Here is a 25,060-nt window from a genome sequence, read left to right on the forward strand (position 1 = left end):
TGAAAACGTGTATAGAGATATATGAAAATCACACACGCAAATGACAGAATAATGCAGAATGCTGGTTCTATACCATACATTAAGAAATGTATCCACCTCTCTTAAGGGTGAGGAAAAAATGTGGAAACAAATTGTGATGGTTGCACAATATGAGGAACATGTTTAATGTCATTGAATTGTACATGTAAAAAATGCCGAATAAGGCACATGTTTTGTTATATATATATATTTACCACAATTAAAAAAAAGGGGGGGTATCCTGAGTTAGGATTTAATGTTCACTGTAACACAGGTTATTTTGTAAAAATGGTGAAGAAAAAAAAAAGACCTGCAAAATGTGAACTAAAGCAATCTAATGACTTTCACTATTTAAAGAAATGGGTTTGCTGCATTTTATGCAAATACCATGTGCCTTCTACATTTGTTTGCCAGCAGAACCCTCCCTCAGAGAGATTATTTTCATAAGCAGTCTATGCTAGTTTATTTTTTTTTTTGTTTTTACAGCAACAAGTAGAGCTTGTGAGGGTGCCTCTCGGGGCGGCAGAGGAGGTAGAGCAAGAAAACAAACACAAAAGGAATGGTATTTTACTAGATTAATAGAACAAAAGGAAAGTTCAGGAAAAGAATTATATATGAATATTTGGAGTCAGTCACTGGGTTTTGCTAAGGGTTCACTCACTCAGCTGTTAGCTAAAAGGTTGGTGAGTCAAGTCCACCAGACACAGCTCAGAAGAAACGCCTGGCGATTTACTTCTGAAAAATCAGCCACTGAAAACTGCACGGAGCACAATTCTGCTCTGATATACATGGGGTCACCATGATTGAGAATCAGCTTGACAGTAACTGGTTAAGGAAGGAATTCCAAATCAGCTGGTAAAGACTAAAATTATTTAATAATGGTACCAGAACAATGGATTAATAATTTGGGGAAAAGTGGGACACTCTATCTCAGACAAAATAAAACAAAATCCAGAAAGATTATTTCAAAGTGTTATACAAATATTAATCTAAAAGGCTGGAAGAAAATACATAAAAAAGTCTTTATCTGACTTAAAAAAAAAAAGACTTTTCTAAGCACAAAAGCAAAGTAAAGCATCAGAAAGGAAAAAGGCAGATATAGCTATCCAAAGGTAATGCACCTCTACATCAATTAAAAAAACAAACTTTAAAAAAAAAAATGAAAAGCAAAACACAAACTAGGAAACAAGGTTAATATGCTATGTATTTTAATACTATGAGTATTTTTTAAATAAATAAGAATAACATAAAAGGGCATGACTAGGAAATTCACGAAAGAAACAGACTCACTAAATGACAACAAAAAAACACGCAACCCAACTATTAAAGAACTGAAGCAAAGTAGTATTTGCCTCTTACCTAGTGATCAATAGGACAGAGTGTTGCCCAGGTAATAGGGAGATGAGTATTTATATATACAACTAGAGGGAATGTAAATATATGAAGGGTCATTTTTAAGAGCATTTAAGTACATTATACTACCATTTGCAATGGGAAAAAAATGAAAACAACCTGAATGTCCAACAACAGGAAGATGGCTAAAAAAAATTTTATACAGCCATATGATAGAATATTAAAAGCCATTAAAATATGCATGTTCTTAAATAAGAAGTAGATACTCAGAAAAAGGATTAATATGAGAGTTTTGTTCAAAAATTCTATGCAAGGAAAGGGAAATAACCAGTACTGGATATTATTATGTAAAGACCTGGGTCAAAACAACCTACCTCACTCTCAACTGCATTAGCTTTTATAATTAACAATAAAAGTAATCAGAATTGTAGCACTTTTTTGTAGTTTACAAAGCAGATTCACATATATTATCTCATTTAACCTTTAAAACAATCTAGTGGGGAAAATTCTATTTACATTTTTACAAAACAGAAAAGTGTGGCTTAAAAAAAGCACAAAGTGGACCCTCTAAAAATTTTAAACTAAAAAAAATTTTTTTTTAACTAAAACCATTTAAAAAAAAAGATTTTTTTTTATTGTTATTTAAAGATGGGGAGATCAGATCACAATGCATTACATAAAACGACAGCCAGTAAGTAAAAAATAAGATTTCCTACAATTCTGAGAGTATCACCAAAACCCCCAAATCCGGACAGAATCTCATCTTTTTGTTTTCCTGGATACTTAATTTTTTCTAAGAGTAGTAATGGTTTCAAGTGAGAAAGAGAAATAATGGAGCACGCTGAGAAGGTACTGACTCTTTGTAAGTAAACCACCTAGGCTATATAAATGAATATAGATGACTCTAAGCCAATCAAGACAAATCCATTTTCCTTAGCCATTGATTGCCATAGGTCTGGCATAGGTTTCTTGTTATTGTTGTTAGCTGCCATCCAGTTATGGCGACCCCATGCACAATGGAACAAAACGCTGCCTGGTCGTCCTGTGCCATCCCCATGACGATCTGTGGATCCGACTGTTGTGATCCAAAGGATTTTCACTTTCTGATTTGTGGAAACAGATTGCCAGGCTTTCTTCCCAGTCATCATTCTGGAAGATGCACTGAAGCCTGTTCAACATCACAGCAACACACAAGCCTCCAGTGACAGATGGGAAGTGGTTGGGCACGAAGGGCAGTGGCCAGAATCAAACCCGGGTCTCCCTCATGCTAGGCAAGAATTCTATCACTGAACCACAAATGTCCCAAGATATGCTTAGGTCAGGATAGTAAGAGAGAAGGAGAAAATTTACAGGAGAACTACTAAAAAAAAAAAAAAAAAAGGTACTTCCTTCACACATTTAGTTGTTCAACTGCGGGGCCACAACCACTGGAGCTAGTTCTGTAACCTGGCCACCAGGACTGGAAAGACAAGGGAATCAAAAGAAGAAAACAATACTCTACAACTGCTTAATTCCTAAAATAACCAATCTTAGAAAAGTCTAGTCTCTGAACTTCTTAGGCAAAATAATAAACTTCCTATTACTTTTAGCCACTCTGATTTGTTATTCTGTTACTTGTAAGTTAAAAGCATCCAAACTAAAAAGACAGTCCTTACTTCTTAATGTTTTTTTTGAGTGTTTTTATACTCTCTATTACTAAACTTAAAGGTATTTTTAAGGAAATAATGTCTCTTGTGGTGAGAAATTTTTATTTTAAATTCAATATCTATTTTACTTCAGTTTCTTTTTATTCTGTATATTCAAGTAAATTTGACTTTAATTTTAAAAAACATAAGTAGTATGAGATCATGTTATGAAAATAATTTTAATCTAACTATCCTTTTTATCTACACAGATGCATAGAAAACAATGTTTACTTAACAGTTATGATGGCTATTTCTGGATGGTGGGAACTGAAGTGGGTTTTTTCTTTAATGCCATGTTTAAATTTTCTATAATTACAGATGGTTTAACAAGGAGAATGGACTTCATAGAGACAACTAATTATTCAGCAAACACACTTCTTCTTCCTAAGAATATATCTAGACATTTCCTGGCTTTCTTTTGCAGTTAGATGTGGCCATTGAACTGAGTTCTAGCCAATGAATGAAAATGATGTGTGTCACCTGTAGGCCTGCTCCTTAAAAGCCTCAACTATTTAGCCTCCATGTTCCTTCCTTTCCAGAGATTAATGCAGACGAGAAAGGCAGCCATTGAAGCAACATTTTAAAGAAGGCAGAGTCACAATATGAACCTAAACCCCCGATTCACTGCTGGGAAAAGAGTTGTCTGTCTATCAAGAACATCTGTTTTTGACTTACTGTGAATGGAAAAGAAACACTGTATTAAGCCACTCATAATTTGAGAATGGTTATGTGTTGGGAGACAATTCTACATGGATTTCTCCTGTTGCCAGTTGTCTTGCAAGTGAGACAATCACCACCCATTGTTTTGAACTTGAAATAAGAGAGTGTCTACTTGAGGGGCAAAGGGCAGCTATGCTTGCTGTCCATTACAAAAAATTCAGGTGCCCCTAAGCTCAGGGCTGTAATACAACTAACTGCAAGAAAACATGCCATCTGGCCTTCACACTGCCTTATGAGAACTGTATGTTGGGAAACGGTGCAAAAATGCTGACACTCTGGTCTACTGCCATTATTATAATGCCTTTGCATAGTCAATACAGCACAGGTAAACATCTTTCTGATATGATCTGCTTTCAGCCAAGATCCATCTGACATCAGCAATGATATCCCTCATTTCACATCCTCTTCTGAATCCAGCTGGAATTTCTGGCAGTTCCTTGTCAATGTAACACTGCCCCTATTTTTTAATGATCTTCAGCAAAATTTTACTTGCATGGGATATTAATGATAACTATTCAATAATTTCTGCATTCTGTTGGATCACCTTTCTTTAGAGTGGGCACAAATATGGATCTCTTCCATTTATTTGGCCAGGTAGCTTCCAAATTTCTTGCAATACACAAGTGAGCACCTCTAGCACTTTATCCATTTGTTGAAACATCTCAGTCAGTATTCTGTCAATTCCTACAGCCTTATTTTTTGCCAGTGCCTTCAGTGCAGCTTGAACTTCTTCCTCCAATACCACCTGCTTCTCCTGAAACATTAAAGTTTCTTGGAACTAAGTGGGTGGATTTGCAATGCTCAATCCCTGTGGCAATCGAGGAAAAATCACAGACTCTTCAGATCCCCCACCATCAAAAAGAGGCTCGGCACCATTTTGAACTCCTTAAGTATTGGAGACTCTATGTGTCTCACTCAACTTTCTGCTTGGCCCTTGTATCAACTATCCTGCAAATAAACATTCTTCAAGAGTAGCCCAAACAACAGGTTGTGCTGGAAAGCGTGCAGCAAGCTGTAACACTCTCTAAATAGTGGCCCCAAATCCTCATAACTCTTTTGAGTTCAAGTTTCTGTGATGATTTTGTCAATTGGAGCCTCTGGCAAAAACAGGGAGCTTCCATCCAAAGGTACCCACTGAGGTTTTAGACTCGTTGCCTCACAGAAATGGCTAGCATGTCACTTTTGACATGTTACATCCACTTTGAAAAGCAGCTATTACTTTGTTACTGGGCTCTTTACAAACTGAACACCTGACCCAGGGGGCCTTGTGACTCTCCAGCCAAAGATATCTAATATTATTAAGTCATGCTAATGACTAACAATGTGAGAAGGGGCCCAGAAGTCCCATTTGTCAAATGAAAATGATATATTCAAGAACACAACTAGCCTGGTCCCTGCAGCATCTCAACTTTACGTTTAAAAAAAAAAAAAATGGCAGCTATCCTCACCCCACCACCTGAAGCAAAGTTGCCGGCTCAAATGTGGACTTCTGTTCACAGCACTTCCTCTAAATGCTGGGCTTATTTCACTGAAAAAAAAAATTTTTTTTTTTTTTTTTAGTTCATATAAAACCTGATGGTGTCCACTAGTAGACAGAACTCAGACCATTCTCACGGCATCAGACAATACTTCTGTGGTAGGCGGAATAAACCAAAACCAAAAAACCAAACCCGCTGTAGTCGAGTAGATTCCAACTTATAGCGACCCTATAGGACAGAGTAGAACTACCCCATAGGGTTTCCAAGGAGTGCCTGATAGATTCAAACTGCTGACCTTTTGGTTAGCAGCTGTAGCTCTTAACCACTATGCCACCAGGGTTTCCAGGCAAAATAGTGACCCCCAAAAATGTCCATGTCCTAATCTCCAGAACTTATAAATACATTACCTTACATGGAAAAGGGACTTAAGGACTTTGAGATGGGAAGCCTACCCTGGGATTAGCCAAGTGGGCCCATCAGAGTTACAAGGGTCCTTAAAAGCGAAAGCAGGAGGCAGAAGAGACTTAGCAGGAAATATGACTATACAAGAATGGCCACAGATACAATGTTGCTGGCCTTGAAGATGGAGGAAGGGGGCCACAAACCAAGGAATATTGCTGGCCTGTAGAAGCTGGAAAAATCAAGGCAACAACCTATAGAAACACAAATAACCTTTTTGTGTGTGTGTAATAATTGATTTAATGTTCATTTTAATTTCTTTCTGCCCAATTAATAAGTATGTCCATTTTTAAGATTCAATACCAAAGCTTTCTCTTCTTCCTTGCAATAAAAGTGCTTCCCTCCCTCCTCAGTGCTTCATCAGAGATTATACCTTCTAATGACTTCAGCAAATATCTCTTGCTCCATTAATAATCTCACACTCCAGTTACATACTTCCACTTGTCTATAAATGTATATGAAACCATTACAATACATTCAATGCACCTAAAATTAGAATTTTCCCCAAAACCAGTTCTTCTTAGTCCCTCATAAAGCATCAACAATACTACCTTTATTCCATCACCTCCACACTTGGAACGTGGGATTGTAAAAAGTAAGTACTTCACATGATTCTACTATGTTCGTGAAATAACATCAGTAAAGAATATCAGTAAAGCATAAAAGACAGGGATCACCTTCAAGACACAAAATAGCATGAAATAATAACAACACATAGTAGAAAAGTAGTAGTATATAAGCATGACAATGACACACACCATGAAAATTAGTAGTAAATAAGTGAAATAAAAATTTAAGAAAATAGTGTAAAATATACCCAAAGCTATAGTATTGAACAGTGCAGATACAGAAAATTTCAATCATCGCAGAAAGTTTTACTGGACAGCACTGTCTAGAACTTTAGTATTAAATCAATAAAAATTTCCATTTGAATACACTTCTTTCATTTTCCCCCAAATGTACTTATCAGACAATAATCAGTACACAAAAGTTTATTTTTCTTCTTCCATTCCCCCACTTAATTCAGAAGCCACAACTGAAAGTTTGAGGTTGGTTTATTTCTGCTATCACTTATTACTGAAGTGAAAAACAAAACAAAAGATCACTTGCTTTTAAAATATTTTAAAGACACACACAGAAAAACCCAAACCAGTTGCCACTGAGTTGATTCCAACTCATGGCAACCCATCTGTTTCATAGTACAACTGCACTCCATGTGGTTTTCAAAGGCTGTGATATTTCAGGGGTAGAGAAAGGATTCAGTAAAACAGTAAAGACTTACAAAAGTGGTGTGTACTTCCTCTGTCTCAAATTATTATTTCAGGTTAAATTTGTCCTTTAAAATTTTAAATGAATCAGTGATAAAACCACCACAAGCAATAAAGATAGTATAATATAAAATTAACATATAAAATCAATAGTGCTTATATACAGACAACAAGAGAATATATAATGGAAGAGAAAACCCCATTGAAAAATAGCAAGAAATTAAAATAACAAAGGAAAGATGGTGGCAGAAGCAGCATAGTTTCTCAATCTTCCTGAATCTCCATACAAAAACAGACAAAGCAACTAGATACCAACACCAAAAATCTTCTACACCAAAACCAAGTGTCATAATATTGCCATTAACCTCGAACATAAGCAGGTGGGGACAAAGAGCTACAAGATCTGCATGACAACAGCATCGGTGAGGAAAGAAGAAGTAACAGGAAAACCACAAAATAGCCAAAAAAAAATCCACTGGAAAGCACTAAGGACCACACTGAGAACAGGAATTGAAACCAGAAGGGGTTTTGCACTCTCCGATGCTGGTAAGTGCAAGGGACCCCCAGTTAGAAGGACTGATGTGACCTCTCAGACTAATCTTCCAGTGAACTGTCGCAGCACAACCACAAGGATACACTGGTTCCTTGGAGAATTAGCTGATTCCAGAACTGGGGCAACAAAAAGACAAGCTAAGCCTAAAATATTTAGTTTTACTAAAAATCGTAACTCCTACAACTTGACAACAAAAGTGGGTGCCCAACTAGGTATTTCACCAAAGAGGGAATACAAAACAGCCAACAGGCACATAAAAATATGCTTGACATCATTAGTCATTTAAAAAAAAAAAAAGAAAGAGTTGCTGAGCTGTTTTTGACTCATGGGGACCCCACGTGTGTCAGAGTAGAACTGTGTTCTACAGGGTTTTCAACGGCTGATTTTTCTGAAATAGATCATCAGGTCCTTCTTCAGAAGCACCTCTGGATAGACCTGAACCACCAACCTTTCAGTTGGCAACTGAGCATATTAACTGTCTGCATCACCCAGGGACATTAGTCAGAAGGGAGATATAAATCAAAACTTTGAGATACCACCCCACTCCAATGAGAATGGCTATGATCAATAAAAGGAAAATAACAGATGTTGGTGAGGATGTGGTGAAACTGGAAACCTCATCCATCGCTGGTGAAAATGCAAAACGGTACAGCCACTGTGGAAAACACTAACAGTTCCTTCGAAAGTTAAACACAGAACTACTAAAGGACCCAGTAATCCAATCCTAGGTATATACCCAAAAGAATTAAAAGCAGGGACTCAAACAGAAACTTGTGCACCAATATTCATTGCAGCACTGTTCATAATAGATAAAAGATGGAAACAACCTAAATGCCCATATGCTGTCTACAATAGACTCACTTCAGATCCAAAGAAACAAATAGGAAATGAAAGGATGGAAAAAATATTTTTTTGGAAATACTAACCAAAAGAGAGCTAAGGTTATTATCTTAATATGACAAAATAAGACTTTAATCCAAAAACTATTACAAGAGATTAAAAAAGGCCATTATATAACGATAAAAAGATTAATTCATCAAGAAGATATAACAAAAATATATATGCGTCTAACAACAGAGCCACAGAATATATAAAGCAAACATTGACAAAAGTGAAGGGAGAAACAGACACTTCTATAATAATACCTGGAGACTTCAATACCCCCACACTTTCAATAATAGACAGGACATTGAGACTGGAGATCAATAAGGAAATAGAGGACTTGAATAACACAATAAATCAATCAGGCCTAAAAGTCATATATAGAACACTTCACCCAACAACAGCAGAATACACATTCTTCACAAGTGCACATGGAACATTCTCCAGGATAGGTCATATGTTAGGCCACAAAACAATTTTCAATAAATTTTAAAAGATTAAAATCATACAAAATATGTTCTCTGACTATAATGGAATGAAGTTAGGAGCATTTACAGAAGGAAAACTGGAAAATTCACATATAGTTGGAAATTAAACAACATGCTCTTAATCAATGGGTCAAAGAACAAATCACAACAGAAATTAGAAATTACCTGAGATGAATGACAACAAAACAAAAATAAAACTTACAGAATGAAGCAAAAGCAGTTCTCAGACAGAAATTTATAGCTGTAAACACCTACATTAAAAAAGAGAAAAGATCTCAAATTAATAACCTAATTTTACACCTTAAGGACTAGAAAAAGAAGGGCAAACTAAGCCCAAACCTGTAAGAGGGAAGGAAATAATAAAGATTAGAGCAGAGATAAAATAAACCCAGTGCCATCGAGTCGATTCCGACTCATAGCAATCCTACAGGACAGAGTAGAACTGCCCCATAGAGTTTCCAAGAAGCGCCTGGTAGATTCGAACTACCGACCCTTTGGTTAGCAGCTGTAGCACTTAACCACTACAAGAGGAAGTACAAGAAACAAGAGAGAGTACAAGAAACAAAAAGTTGGTTCTTTGAACTAAGAATAAAATTGGCAAACCTTTGAGTTAGACTGATAAAATAAGAGAGAAGACAAAAATAACTAAATTCAGAAAAGAAAGTGGAGACATTATTATTGGTCTTACAAAAATAAAAGAGATGGTAAGAAAATGCTAGGTAACTGAGCTGAAATGAACAAATTCCTAAAAACAAAAAATCACTTAAGAAATAGACTTAATTAAGAAGGAAAGAAGAAACAGAAAATCTCAACAGACCTATTAAAAGAGATTGAATCAGTAATCCAAAACTTCTCCAAAGAACCACAACTACCACAGCCTCTACCAGACTGAGTCCAGCACAACTAGATGGTACCACCACTGACTGCTCTGACAGGGATCATAATAGAGGGTCCCAAACAGACCTGGAGAAAAATGTAGAACAAAATTCTAACTCACACACACAAAAAAAAACCCAGACTTATTGGCCTGACAGAGACTGGAGAAACCCTGGGAGTATGGCCCCCAGACACCCTTTCAGCTCAGTAATGAAGTCATTCCTGAAGTTCACCCTTCATCCAAAGATTAGATCGGCCCACAAAACAAAAGGAGACTTAAGGGGCCCACCAGCCCAGGGGCAAGGATGAGAAGGCAGAAGGGGACAGGAAAGCTGGCAATTGGGAACCCAAGGTTGAGAAGGGAGAGTGCTGACATGTTGTAAACAATGTCACAGAACAATGTGTACTAATTGTTTAATGAGAAGCTAGTTTGTTCTGTAAATCTTCATCTAAAGTACAATTAAAAAAAAAAAAAAAAACCTTCCCAAAACAGAAAAACCCAGGACCAGATCACTGCACCAGTGAATTCTACCAAACATTTAAAGAAGCGTTAATACAAATCCTTCTCCAACTCTTTCAAAAAATAAGAGAGAATACTTTCTAACACATTCCATAAGGCCAACATTATCCAAAGTCAGAAAAGGCCATGTCAAGAAAGTACAGACCAATATCCTTTATGAATATGGATACAAAAATAATCAGTGAAATACTAGCAAACCATACCCAACCGTATGTTACAAGGATAATACATTATCCTAAACAGGATTTATCTTAGGAATGCAAAGGTGGTTCAACACAAGAAAACAGATGGGGGGGGGGCCACACAACATGTGATCAGCTTAATTGACTCAAAAAAACCACGTGACAAAATCCAACACCCTTTCTTGATAAAAGCACTCAGAAAACTAAGAACAGAAAAGAGCTTCCTCAACATGAAAAAGGAATCACACAAATTAACATCATACTCAACGCAGAAAGGCTAAAAACTTTCCCCTTAAAATCAGGGCAAGACAAGGAATCCTTTTTTTAAAAAAACACTGCTATTCCTTGTACTAGAAGTTCTAGCCAAAGAAACTGGGCAAGAAAAAAATAAATAAAGGGTATCCAAGTTGGAAAGGAAGAAGTAAAACTATCCCCATTTACAGCGGACATGTTCCTATATAAGAAACCTCATAGAATACACACACACATAAACTACTAGAGTTAATAACTAACTCAATAAAATTGTACAATACAAAATCAACACAGAGAAAACAGTTGTGTTTCTATATACCAACAGTAAACAATCTGAAAAAGAAATTATGAAAATATTCCGTTTACGATAGCATCCAAAAGAATAAAATATCCAGAATAAATTTAAGCAAGTACTATAAAAACTCATATACTGAAAACTGTAAAACATTGCTGAAAGAAATTTTTAAAAACCTAAACAAAGGGAAAAGCATTTCATGTTCATGAATTATAACAATATTATTATGATTTCAATACTAACCAAAGTGATCTACAGATTCAGTGCAATCCCTATCAAAATCCTAAAGACTTTTTTTTTGCAGAAATGAAAAAGTCCATTCTCAAATTCATACATAGTTGTAAGGGATCTTTATAATACTGAAAAAATAAAAGAACAAAGTTGGAGAATTCACACCTCCTGATTTCAATATTTACTACAAAGCTTTGGTAATCAAAACAGTGCTACTGCAATATGGATAGACATACAGACCACGGAAAAAGAATTGAGAGTCCAGAAATAAAACCATAAATCTATGGTCAACTGATTTTCAACAAGGATGCCAAATCCATTCAATGGGGAAAGAACAGTCTCTTCAATAAATGGAGATCGGACAACTGAATTTCCACATGCAAAACAATGAAGTTAGACCCATTGTTCACACCATAGATGAAAGCTAACTCAAAATGGATCAACAAGCTAAATAGAAAAGCTAAAACCATAAAACTCTTAGAAGAAAACTTAAGTGTAAATTTTCAGACTTCGTTTTCAGCAGTGGATTCACCAGTTTCATGAATGCTAGAAAACGTAAGAAACACAGGGCTTTTATTACTCACAGCTATAGCAGTAGCCATTCCATTGCCGTCGAGTCGATTTCAACCCAATAGGACAGAGTAGAACTGCCCCATAGAGTTTCCAAGGAGCACCTGGCGGATCTGAACTGCCAACCTTTAGGTTAGGGTCGCTATGAGTCGGAATCGGCTCAACGGCAGTGGGTTTGGTTTTGGTTTTTTCATAGCAGTAGCACAGTGGTTAAAAGCTTGGTTGCTAACCAAAAGATCAGCAGTTTGAATCTACCAACTGCTCCTTAGAAACCCTACAGGGCAGTTCTACTCTGTCCTATAGGGTCACTATGAGTCAGAATTGACTTGACAGCAATAGGTTTGTTTTGGTATAGCAGTAGCTAGAATGTCAGCATTTGCACCAGCTCCCTGAGTACCAATTCAGACAGGGTGACTAAAGTGGGCCAGATCGCTCTCTCTCTCTCTCTCTCATTCACACACACACACACACACACACACACACACACACAATTATATAAAAGAAGAACCTTGCGCTTAGGAAACTCATGTCTGGACAGTAAGCCTGCATGTCTGTCAAGAAAAACTAAAACCAAACCCGTTCTCTTTGAGTCAATTCCAACTCATATCGACCCTACAGGACACAGCAGAATTGTCCCATAGGGTTTCCAAGGCTATAATCTTTATGGAACGAGACTGCCACATCTTTGTCCAGCAGAGTAGCTGGTTGGTTCAAACCACCAAGCTTTCGATTAGCAGCCAAGCATTTAACCACTGCACCACCAGGGCTCCGCCTGCCAAAAGAAGGAGATATTATTTCTGTATTGTCCCTACCTGTAAGCAAACCTGCCCCTTGCCTTGACTGTAGTCTGGAAAAATTATGGCCAGGACTGCTGCTCATAAGATGTGCATAAAAGTGAGAGAACTGTCTTCGAACACCTGGATATTGTCATCACCCAAAACACTCAAATGAAATATTAAACCACTATAATATACAGGGAAACCCTGGTGGCACAGCGGTTAAGTGCTACGGCTGCTAACCAAGAGGTCGGCAGTTCAAATCTACCAGGCACTCCTTGGAAACTCTATGGGACAGTACTATTCTATGTACTATGACTTTTTTTTTTTTTCCCAATAATCTACACTTTCTCCCTAACCTTACAGTTCATTCATACTCTTACTATACTGGTTTGTGAACCTCACTAAGTCTTGCCTGACCTTGTTCCTACATTTCCTCCAAATCTATATGCCCCTCTCCTTAGTTTCACTACAATTATTATCCAACCTAAATCCCATTTCCATTAAACACTTTTAAAAACAATTTATTTGCCTCCTTATCCTTATACCCAATCTGCACAGCAATGTATTCCATAGGCTTCTACCCAAGCCTACATTCTCTGCTTCATTACTTAGATGACCTAGTTATTCACCTACATACTTTTTTTTCAACCTTCTGCACCAAAACAGAAGACAAGTATTCTTTCTCTTGTCCATTACTAGACCTTAATAGTAATTTTCTACCAACTATTGCCCTATTTCTCTCCTTCTCTCCATAACTGAGGTTCCTGAAAAAGTATTCCCACTACCTACACTTCTTCATACACATTTATTCACCTACCCACTTCAATTGCTTTTTGCTGCCACCACTACACTGAAGCTCCTTTTCCCCATGGAGACATAAATCCAAAGGACACATATTTATCTTTTATCCTTATTATTACTTGGCCTTTCATAAGCATGTAACACTGCTGAGCACTGCCCCTCCTTCTTGAAATATTTACTTTTCCTAGCTTCCAAAATAACAATCTCTCCTAGTTCCCCTCCGGTATTTATACATACTTCTTGATTTCTTTCGTACACCCCTCTGTTCCCCACTACTGGGGAAAACAGAGGAGAGAGGGAATTAGAAACAGAAAGACAGACAGAAGGAGGGAAGGAGGGTTTTATTTACAGTAGAATACCAACTAAGGGATATAGAAGGAATGATGAAACTAGAAAACCACCATTTTTCAACCACTCTTTACTTCAGGCCAGAATCATCAATGGATGCTAACAATAGTGGATGAAAATTTGATGAGAAACAAGATACTTGCTCAATTCTCAGGGTATGATGGCCAGCCTCCAAGAGGGCTAGCAATGATCTTTGCACCTATGTAGTTCTCACCCACAATGAATAGGGCTGACCTAGGTAATCCACAGAATATTAAAAAATTGACCATGTGTGACTTCTGAGGCAAATTCATTAAAAAAAAAAAAAAAATACCACAGCTTCCACCTCGATCTCTCTTAGCTCACTCCACCTGCGAAGAGGTAGGTGCCAAGTCATAAGGACACTTAGCCAGCCCTACAGGAAGATCAGTGCAGCAAGAAACTGAGGGTCCTGTCAATAGCCAGCACCAACTTACCAGCCATGTGAGTAAGTCATTGGGAAACAGATCTCCCAGCCTTATTCAAGCTGTGAAATGACTGCAGGCCCAGCCAACATCTTAACTACAATTTGATGAGGAACAATAAGCAAGGAATACTCAGCGAAGTCTAAATTCCTGACCTACAGAAACTATGATCTGTTGGCATCGAGTCAATTCTGACTCATAGTGACACTACAGGACAGAGTGGAACTACCCATAGGTTTCCAAGGAGCAACTGGTGGGTTTCAACTGCCAACCTTTTGGTTAGCAGCCGAGCTTTTAACTACTATACCACCAGGGCTCCTACACTACAATAGATAGCAAATATCGATTTTATTACCAGAAATGAGATGCTACTATAATAAAAAAAAAAACTAAAAATGCAGAAGCTGCTTTGAATCAGAAAGTGGGCAGAAGCTGGAAGGACATTCAGGAGATCGTTAGTGAAAATCTTATGGCCTTTAGGAGGCTACTATTGAGAGCTAAAAGGAAAGTAAGGAAAATGTAATTAGAGACTGGAGGAAATGGGGTCATTATGTGGTAACTGAAAGCTTACCAACACTGTTGCCTATAGCAACATGGAAAATAGACACTTTGTCTAATGAATCATATGATTTCACAAAGGAGATTTCCAGAAAGCATGCTGAAGGAGCAGCTTGATTTTGTCTTGCCAATTATACAGAAGTACCGTGTTTTGACGCAAATAACGCGGCCTTCTACATTTGTTTCCTGGCCGTGCCCTACCCCTCACATCCTCTTCCACATATTCCTGTAAAAAAAATTACCATACCAAGCCTACAGAAGTGGGAGGGGGGTATGGCAAACAAACATAAAAGGCACATATTATTTGTGCAAAACTACAATATAGGGAATAAGTTAAAAGAAGGACTACTGACAAAGAAGAACCAAGAGTTGCTGTTCTTGAAAATTCCCAGCCTCTCTAGACAGCAAACAAAGCTAAAATGAAGAAATGGTTCCCAGGCAAAAAAAAAGGTAAAATCTAAGTCACTAAAGATGTGATTGTAAAACCTATTGTTAAGACCTCAGAAAACTATTTCAGTCTGGGGAAAATAACAAATACATGACAACTCACTATGATCTGCAATCCTAGATTCAATCCTGGACCAGAAAACAATTTTTTTTTCTTTTGATAAGGAAGGCATTAGTGGGATGCTCTGGTTGTTGTTGTTGTGCATCAACTCAAAGCAACCCTACAGGACAGAGTAAAACTGCCCTGTAGGGTTTCCTAGGCTGAAGTTTTTATGGGAGGAGATTACCAAGTCTATTCACCAGCAGAGTGGTTGGTGAGGCCCAACCGCCAAACTTTCAGTTAGCGGCCGCCTGTGTAACCACTGCACCACCAGTGCTACTTAAACACCATTGCCATCGACATGATTCCGACTCTCTTTGGGAGATCAGGAAAATCGCAGAACAAGCCAAGGAACACACAGACAAAGCAAAAGAGTAACGTAAGAAGGTTACATAGATGATAATTACAAATTTAACAGGCTGCAAGAATCCAAAGAGAGATTGCAAACAGAAATCCAGAAGATTAACAATAAAATATAAGAACTAGACAAATAGAAAGTCAGAGAAGCAGAATTGAGACAATAGAAGTCAGAATTAGTGAAACGGAAGATACAGCACTTGAGAGCAACTTACTTGAGGAAAAATCAGATAAAAGAATTTTTAAAAAAGAAGAAAAGCGAAGAATTATGTGGGATTCTATCAAGAGGAATAACACATGAGTGACTGGAATACCAGCACTGGGTTGGGGAGGGAGGAGACGGATAACAAAAAAATACACAGAAAATTGTTGGACAATTCATCACAGAAAACTACCATGATATCGTGAAAGACGGAAAGATAGCTATCCAAAACGTTCATCAAACCCCACACAAGGTAGATTCCAAAAGAAAGGCACTAAGATGTAGTATAATCAAACCTGCCAAAGCCAAAGATAAAGAGAGAAATTGAAGAACAGCTAGGGATAAACAAATAGTCATCTACAGGAGAATCAATAAGACTAAGCTCAGAGTACTCAGCAGAAGCCATGCAGGCAAGAAGGCAATGGGATGACATACATAAAGCCTTGAAGGAAAAAAACTACCAGCCAAGAATTATATACCCAGCAAAACTGTTTCTCAAATATGATGGCGAAATAAGGGCATTTCCAGAAAAACACAAGTTCAGGGAACCTGCGAAAACTAAACCAAAATTCCAAGAAATACTAAAGGGAGTCCTCTGGGTAAAGAATCAATAACATCAGATAACAACCTAAGGCTAGAACACTGATCAGTGCAACCAGATATCAGCCGAGATAGGTAAGTAACAAAAATAAATCAAAGCTAAAACGCTGAAAATAGGGAAGGAGGCATCAATATGTAAAAGGTGACAACATTAAAACAAAAAAGAGGGGTAAAATATGCAGTCATAGCTCTTTCATATGGAGATGAAGTCAGGGTAATTTACAGAAATAAAAGATTGGCTTACACTTAGAAAAACAGAGGTAAATATTAAGGTAACCACAAGGGAAACCAACAATCCTACACTTCAAAATAAAAAACATAAACACTGAGCAGAAACAAAATAGATAAAAATGAAAAAGAGGAAAATAAAATACTTAAAGAAAAACAACTCAGCACAGAAAATTGACCAAAACAAAGAAACTATCAGCAACACAAAAAAAGATCAAAATGACAGCACTAAACTCATACCTTTCAATAATTACGATGAAAGTAAATGGCCTAAATGAACCAATAAGCAGACAGAAAGTGGCAGAATGGATAGAAAAACATGATTCATCTATATGCTGCCTATGAGACACACCTTAAAGACACAAACAAACTAAAACTCAAAGGACAGAAATAAATATATCAAGAAAATTGCAATCAAAAAAGAGCAGGAGGAGGCGGAGCCAAGATGGCAAAATAGACGCTTCCTTTGAGCCCTCCTTACAACAAACACCCGAAAAAACGAGTGAAACGAGTATATTTATGACAAGCTGGGAGCCCTGAGCATCAAAGGCAAGCTTAGGAAACGAACTGAGGGGCAGGGAGAGAAAGAGGCCATTCAGAAGTGGAGAGGAGTTACCAGACCTGAAACACAGGGAGCCCTCAGGCACCATTCCTGGGTGGCAGCAGCAACAGTGGGCTGGTACTAGCGTTCAGACATAGTTTCCTCAGGGAGAAGCAGCCAGCCTCACAAGCCACTCACACCTCCAGAACCTGAGGAGAACGGCATTCTCGGCAAAAGCTAAGTACTTGCATATATTTTACCACGCCCCCTCCCCCTGCCCCCAAGCCGGCTTCAGCGACTGAATCCCTGGGCCTGAGACAGACACTGGTGAACACCTTGAGCCATCCTACCCCGCCTTCGGGAAGGAAAAAATTTGCTACTGGAGGGAAAAGATAATTTGCTAGCTTGATTAACGGGGGAAGCTCAAGACAAAAGCTGCTCCTGACCAGGCATAAACCGTCCGTAGACCTTGGGCACATTTCCCTTCTGCATGGACCTGTGTGGGCCTATTTCGGGAGAATAGGCCCTTGTTGGCAAACTCCAACCATTTCAGCTGTGCAGTGGAGAGGTGGGTGTTTCACGTTTGACATTGCTTTGCCTATTAAACAAGGTCCTCACCTACCCACAACAGGGACCTAAGGACTGGTAGCTCCACTCAGGTTACCCAGCCACCCATGAAAGGGGTCCAAACATAATTAGTACCTCCCAGTCCTTACAACCAAAACCTTTGGGTGCCCATGGTCCCTCTGCAGAACCCACCCACCAACATGCCCTAAGGAACAGGGATGCGTTTTCCTCAGAGAAACCTGGGGGTCGGTTCTCAGCACCCTGCTTTGTTCAGAGCGTGACCCCCTGATACAATCAGGTACCAGCATCTATGTCAATCACCCCTGCTCCCTAAGACTGTAGGACAGAGCCTTCACCACAGACTTCAAGATCAGCTACCTGGAAACCTGAGCTGAATTCATACAAGAAAACTGAATGGACTTCTCGGCTGATATAACTGATAACAGCTCTAGCCAGCTGGGGAAAGGACGTCAGAGCTCCAAAGGCAAAAATAATCAAGCTAGCTCACTCAAGAAACCCATAGGGGTATACCAAAACAATACAAAGCAAGCAGCTATGACACAGTAAGGAACCATAAACTAATACAATAACTTACAGATGGCTCAGAGACCACAGTCAATATCAAGTCATAAAGAAACAGACCAAGATCACCTCAACAGGCTCTCAAAACAAAGAATCCAGGGATCTTCTAGATGAAAGTGCCTTCCTGGAATTACCAGATGCAGAATACAAAAGTTTAATATACAGAACTCTTCAAGACATCAGGAAGGAAATGAGGCAATACGCAGAACAAGCCAAGGAACACACAGATAAAGCAACTGAAGAAATTAGAAAGATTATTCAGGAACATAATGAAAAGTTTAATAAGCTGGAAAAATTCATAGACAGCAATCAGAAATTCAGAAGATTAACAATAAAATTGCAGAATTAGATAACTCAATACAAAGTCAGAGGAGCAGAATTGAGCAACTAGAAGCTAGAATTTCTGAACTCGAAGATAAATCACTTGGCACTAATATACTTGAAGAAAAATCAGATAAAAGAATTTAAAAAAATGAAGAAACCTTAAGAATCATATGGGACTCTATCAACAGAAATAACCTACGAGTGATTGGAGTACCAAGACAGGGAAGGATAACAGAAAATACAGAGAAAATTGTTGAAGATTTGTTGGCAGAAAACTTCCCTGATATTGTGAAAGATGAGAAGATATCTATCCAGGATGCTCATCGAACTCCACATAAGGTAGATCTTAAAAAAAAAAGTCACCAAGACATATTATAATCAAGCTTGCCAAAACCAAAGATAAACAGACAATTATAAGAGCAGCGAGGCATAAAAGAAAAGTCACCTAAAAAGGAGAGCCAATAAGAATAAGCTCGGACTACTCGGCAGAAACCATGCAGGCAAGAAGGCAATGGGAAGACATATTTGAAAAACTGAAGGAAAAAACCTGCCTGCCAAGAATCATGTATCCATCAAAACTGTCTCTTAAATTTGAAGGTGAAATTAAGACATTTCCAGATAAACACAAGTTGAGGGAATTCGTAAAAACCAAACCAAAACTACAAGAAATACTAAAGGAAGTTCTTTGTTCAGAAAATCAATAATATCAGGTATCAACCCAAGACTAGAACACTGGGCAGAGCAACCAGAAGGCAACCCAGACAGGGAAATCCAAAACAACAAAGCAAGATTTAAAGAAAAAAAAACGCCCAACACAGGGTAACAGCGATGTTATTATATAAAAGAAGACAACATTAAAATAACAAAGAGGGACTAAGAAATGTAATCATACACCTCCCATATGGAGAGGAAGATACGGTGATATAAAGAAATAAAAGTTAGTTTTAAATTTAGAAAAATAGGCGTAAATAATAAGGTAACCAAAAGGAGACAAACTATCCTACTCATCAAAATAAAATACAAGGGAAAAATACAGACTCAGCAGAAACAAAATCAACAACAACAAACAGGAGGAAAGGCCAATATATAAAGAAAATCTACGCAGCACATAAAATCAAATAGGAAAAAGAAACTGTCAACACATAAAAAAAGACATCAAATGACAGCACTAAATTCATACCTATTCATAATTACCCTGAATGAAAATGGACTAAATGCACCAATAAAGAGACAGAGAGTGGCAGAATGGATTAAAAAACAAGATCCGTCTATATGCTGCCTACAAGAGACACACCTTAGACTTAGAGACACAAACAAACTAAAACTCAAAGGATGGAAAAAAATATATCAAGCAAACAGCAATCAAAAAAGAGCAGCAGTGCCAATATTAATTTCTAACAAAATAGACTTTAAAGTTAAATCCATCAGAAAGGATAAGGAAGGACACTATATAATGATTAAATGTACAATACACCAAGAAGATACAACCATATTAAATACTTATGCACCCAATGACAGGGCAGCGAGATACATGCAACAAACTCTATCAGCATTGAAAAGTGAGATAGATGGCTCCACAATAATACTAGGAGACTTCAACACACCACTTTCGGTGAAGGACAGGACATCCAGAAAGAAGCTCAATAAAGACACGGAACATCTAAATGCCACAATCAACCAACTTGACCTCGTAGACATATACAGAACACTCCACCCAACAGCAACCAACTATACTTCCTTTTCTAGTGCACATGGAACATTCTCTAGAATAGACCACATATTAGGTCATAAAGCAAGCCTTAGCAGTATCCAAAACATTGAAATATTACAAAGTATCTCCTCTGACCATAAAAGTGGAAATCAGTAACAGAAAAAGCAGGGAAAAGAAATCAAACACTTGGAAACTGAACAATACCCTGCTCAAAAAAGACTGGACTATAGAAGACAGAGAAATTCAGAGAATCCAATGAGAATGAAAACACTTCCTATCAGAACCTTTGGGACACAATAAAAACGGTGCTCAGACAACAATTTATATCACTAAATGCACACATCCAAAAAGATGGGCCAAAATCAAAGAATTACCCCTACAACTTGAACAAACAGAAACAGAGCAACAAAAGAAACCCTCAGGCACCAGAAGAAAATAAAAATTAGATCTGAACTAAATGAAATAGAAAACAGAAAAACAACTGAAAGAATTAACAAGACCAAAAGCTGGTTTTTTTAAAAAATCAACAAAATTGATAAACCACTGGCCAAAATGACAAAAGAAAAACAGGAGAGGAAGCAAATAACCCGAATAAGAAATGAAATGGGTGATATCACAACAGACTCAACTGAAATTAAAAGAATCATATCAGACTACTATGAAAAACTATACTCAAACAAATTTGAAAACTTAGAAAAAATGGATGAATTCCTGGAAAAACACTACCTACCTAAACAAACACAAACAGAGGTAGAACAACTGAAAAGACCCATAAAAAAAGAAGAGATTGAAAAGGTAATCAAACAACTTCAACAAAAAAAAAGCCCTGGTCCAGACGGCTTCGCTACAGAGTTCTGCCAAACTTTCAGAGAAGAGTTAACGCCACTACTACTAAAGGTATTTCAGAGCATAGAAAAGGATGAAATACTACCAAACTCATTCTATGAAGCCACCATACCGCGGATACCAAAACCAGGTAAAGACATCACAAGAAAATTATAGACCTATATCCCTCATGAATGTAGATGCAAAAATCCTCAACAAAATTCTAGCCAATAGAATTCACCAACATGTCAAAAAAATAATTCGCCCTGACCAAGTGGGATTCATACCAGGTATGCAGGGATGCTTCAACATTAGAAAAACAATTAATGTAATCCACCACATAAATACAACAAAAGACAAGAATCATATGATTTTATCAATTGATGCAGAAAAGGCATTTGACAAAGTTCAGCACCCATTCATGATAAAAACTCTCAGCAAAATAAGAACAGAAGAAAAATTCCTCAGCATAATAAAGGCCATTTATACAAAGCCAACAGCCAACATCACCCTAAATGGAGAGAGCCTGAAAGCATTCCCCTTGAGATCGGGAACCAGACAAGGATGCCCTTTATCACCACTCTTATTCAACACTGTGCTGGAAGTCCTAGCCAGAACAATTGGGCTAGAGAAAGAAATAAAGGGCATCCAGATTGGAAAAGAAGAAGTCAAAGTATCTCTATTTGCAGATGACATGATCTTATACACAGAAAACCCTAAGGAATCCTCAAGAAAACTACTGAAGCTAATAGAAGAGATCAGCAGAGTATTGGGATACAAGATAAACATGCAAAAAATCAGGTGGGTTCCTCTACACCAACAAAAAGAACATCAAAGAGGAAATCACCAAATCAAGGCCATTTACAGTAGCCCCCAAGAAGATAAAATCCTTAGGAATAAATCTTACCCGAGATGTAAAAGACTTATACAAAACTACAGTACACTTCTGCAAGAAACCAAGAGAGACTTACGTAAGTAGAAGAACATACCTTGCTCATGGACAGGAAGACTTAACATTATAAAAATGTCTATTCTACCAAAAGTGATCTATACATTTAATCCAATTCCAAACCAAATCCCAACGACATTCTTTAATGAGATGGAGAAACAAATCACCAACTTCATATGGAAGGGAAAGAAGCCCCGGATAAAAAAGGCATTACTGAAAATGAAGAACAAAGTGGGAGGCCTTACTTTACCTGATTTTAGAACCTCTTATACCACCACAGTAGTCATAACAGCCTGGTACTGGTACAACAACAGATACATGGACCTATGGAACAGAACTGAGAATCCAGAAATAAATCCATCCATATATGTGCACAGTTGGTATTTGACAAAGGCCCCAAAACAGATTTAAATAGGGAAAAGACAGTCTTTTTAACAAATGGTGCTGGCACAACTGGATATCCACCTGCAAAAAAATGAAACAAGATCCATACCTCACTCCATGCACAAAAACTAACTCAAAATGGATCAAAGACCTAAATATAAAATATGAAACGATAAAGATCATGGAAGGAAAAATAGGGACAACGTTAGGAGCCCTAACACATGGCATAAAAGTATACAAAACATTATAAAGAATGTAGAAGAAAAACTACATAACTGGGAGCTCCTAAAAATCAAACACTTACGCTCAACCAAAGACTTCACCAAAAGAGTAAAAAGACTACCTGCAGACTGGGAAAAAGTTTTTAGCTATGACATTTCTGATCAGCACCTGATCTCTAAAATCTACATGATACTGCAAAAACTCAACTGCAAAAAGACAAATAACCCAATTAAAAAATGGGCAAAAGATATGAATAGACACTTCACTAAATAAGACAGTCAGGTACCTAACAGATATATGAGGAAATGCTCACGATCATTAGCCATTAGAGAAATGCAGATCAAAACTACAACGAGATTTATCTCACTCCAACAAGGCTGGCATTAATCCAAAAAACACAAAATAATAAATGTTGGAGAGGCTGTGGAGAGACTGGAACACTTCTACACTGCTGGTGGGAATGTCAAATGATACAACCACTTAGGAAATCGATTTGGTGCTTCCTTAAAAAGCTAGAAATAGAACTGCCATACGATCCAGCAATCCCACTCCTTGCAATATATCCTAGAGAAATAAGAGCCTTTACACAAACAGATATATGCGCACCCATGTTTACTGCAGCACTGTTTACAATAGCAAAAAGATGGAAGCAGCCAAGGTGCCCATCAACGGATGAATGGATAAATAAATTACGGTATATTCACACAATGGAATACTACGCATCAATGAAGAGCAGTGAGGAATCTGTGAAACATTTCATAACACGGAGGAACCTGGAAGGCATTATGCTGAGTGAAATTAGCCAGTTGCAAAGGGACAAATATTGTGTAAGACCACTATTATAAGAACTTGAGAAACAGTTTAAACTGAGAAGAAAATATTCTTTTGTGGTTACAAGAGTGGGGAGGGAGGGTAGGTGGGAGAAGGGTATTCACTAATTAGATAGTAGATAAGAACTACTTTAGGTGAAGGGAAAGACACCACACAATACAGGGGAGGTCAGCACAATTGGACTAAACCAAAAGCAAGAAAGTTTCCTGAATAAAACGAATGCTTCGAAGGCCAGCGCAGCAGGGGCAGGGGTCTGGGGACCATGATTTCAGGGGACATCTAAGTCAACTGGCATAATAAAATCTATTAACAAAACATCCTGCAACCCACTTTGAGGAGTGGCGTCTGCTGTCTTAAAATGCTAGCAGGCAGCCATCTAAGATGCATCAATTGGTCTCAACCCACCTGGATCAAAGGAGAATGAAGAACACCAAGGACACAAGGCGATTATGAGCCCAAGAGACAGAAAGGGCCACACGAACCAGCGACTACATCAACCTGAGACCAGAAGAACTAGATGGTGCCCGCCTACAACCGATGACTGCCCTGACAGGGAACACAACAGAGAGCCCCTAAGGGACCAGGAGAGCAGTGGGATGCAGACCCCAAATTCTCATAAGACCAGACTTAATGGTCTGACTTAGACTGGAAGGACCCCGGTGCTCATGGCCTCCAGACCTCTGTTGGCCCAGGACAGGAACCATTCCTAAAGCCAACTCTCCAGACATGGATTGGACTGGACAATGGGTTGGAAAGGGATGATGGTGAGGAGTGAACTTCTTGGATCAGGTGGACACTTGAGTCTCTGTTGGCATCTCCTGCCTGGAGGGGAGATGAGAGGGTTAGAAGCTGGTGAAATGGACATGAAAATAGAGAGTGGAGGGAGACAGCGGGCTGTCTATTAAACTTTGGGAGTGTGTAGCAAGGTGTATATGGGTTTTTGTGTGAGAGACTGACTTGATTTGTAAACTTTCACTTAAAGCACAATAAAAATTATTAAAAAAGAGCAGGCTTGGCAATATTAATCTCTGACAAAACAGACTTTAAAGTCCACCACAAGGATTAGAAAGGGTACCATTTAATGATTAAAGTATCAGTACACCAGGAGGACATAACCACAATAAATATTTGAGCACCCAACAACGGGGATCCAAAATACATAAACCAAACTCTAACAGCACTGAAAAGACAGAGAGATAGTTCCACAACAATACTAGGACACTTCAACATATCACTTTCAACGAAGGACAGAACATCCACAAAGAAGCTCAATGAAGACTCCAAAGATCTAAATGCCACAATCAACCAACATGACCTCACAGACATATACAGAACATTCCACCCAAAAGCAAGCAAGTGTACTTTCTTTTCCAATCCGCACGGAACATTCTCCATGATAGATCACATATCAGGGCCTAAAGCAAGCCTTAA

General features: G+C 38.0%; 1 protein-coding gene across 14 annotated transcripts in view; it reads right to left on the minus strand.

Annotated features, from left to right (window-relative positions):
- The window catches only part of MLLT10 (MLLT10 histone lysine methyltransferase DOT1L cofactor), a 301,040-nt gene that overhangs the window by 103,610 nt on the left and 172,370 nt on the right, over positions 1-25,060 (minus strand). The gene's annotated exons all lie outside the window — the stretch shown is intronic.

Source organism: Elephas maximus, chromosome 4, assembly GCF_024166365.1.
Source record: "Elephas maximus indicus isolate mEleMax1 chromosome 4, mEleMax1 primary haplotype, whole genome shotgun sequence".
NCBI lineage: Eukaryota > Metazoa > Chordata > Mammalia > Proboscidea > Elephantidae > Elephas > Elephas maximus.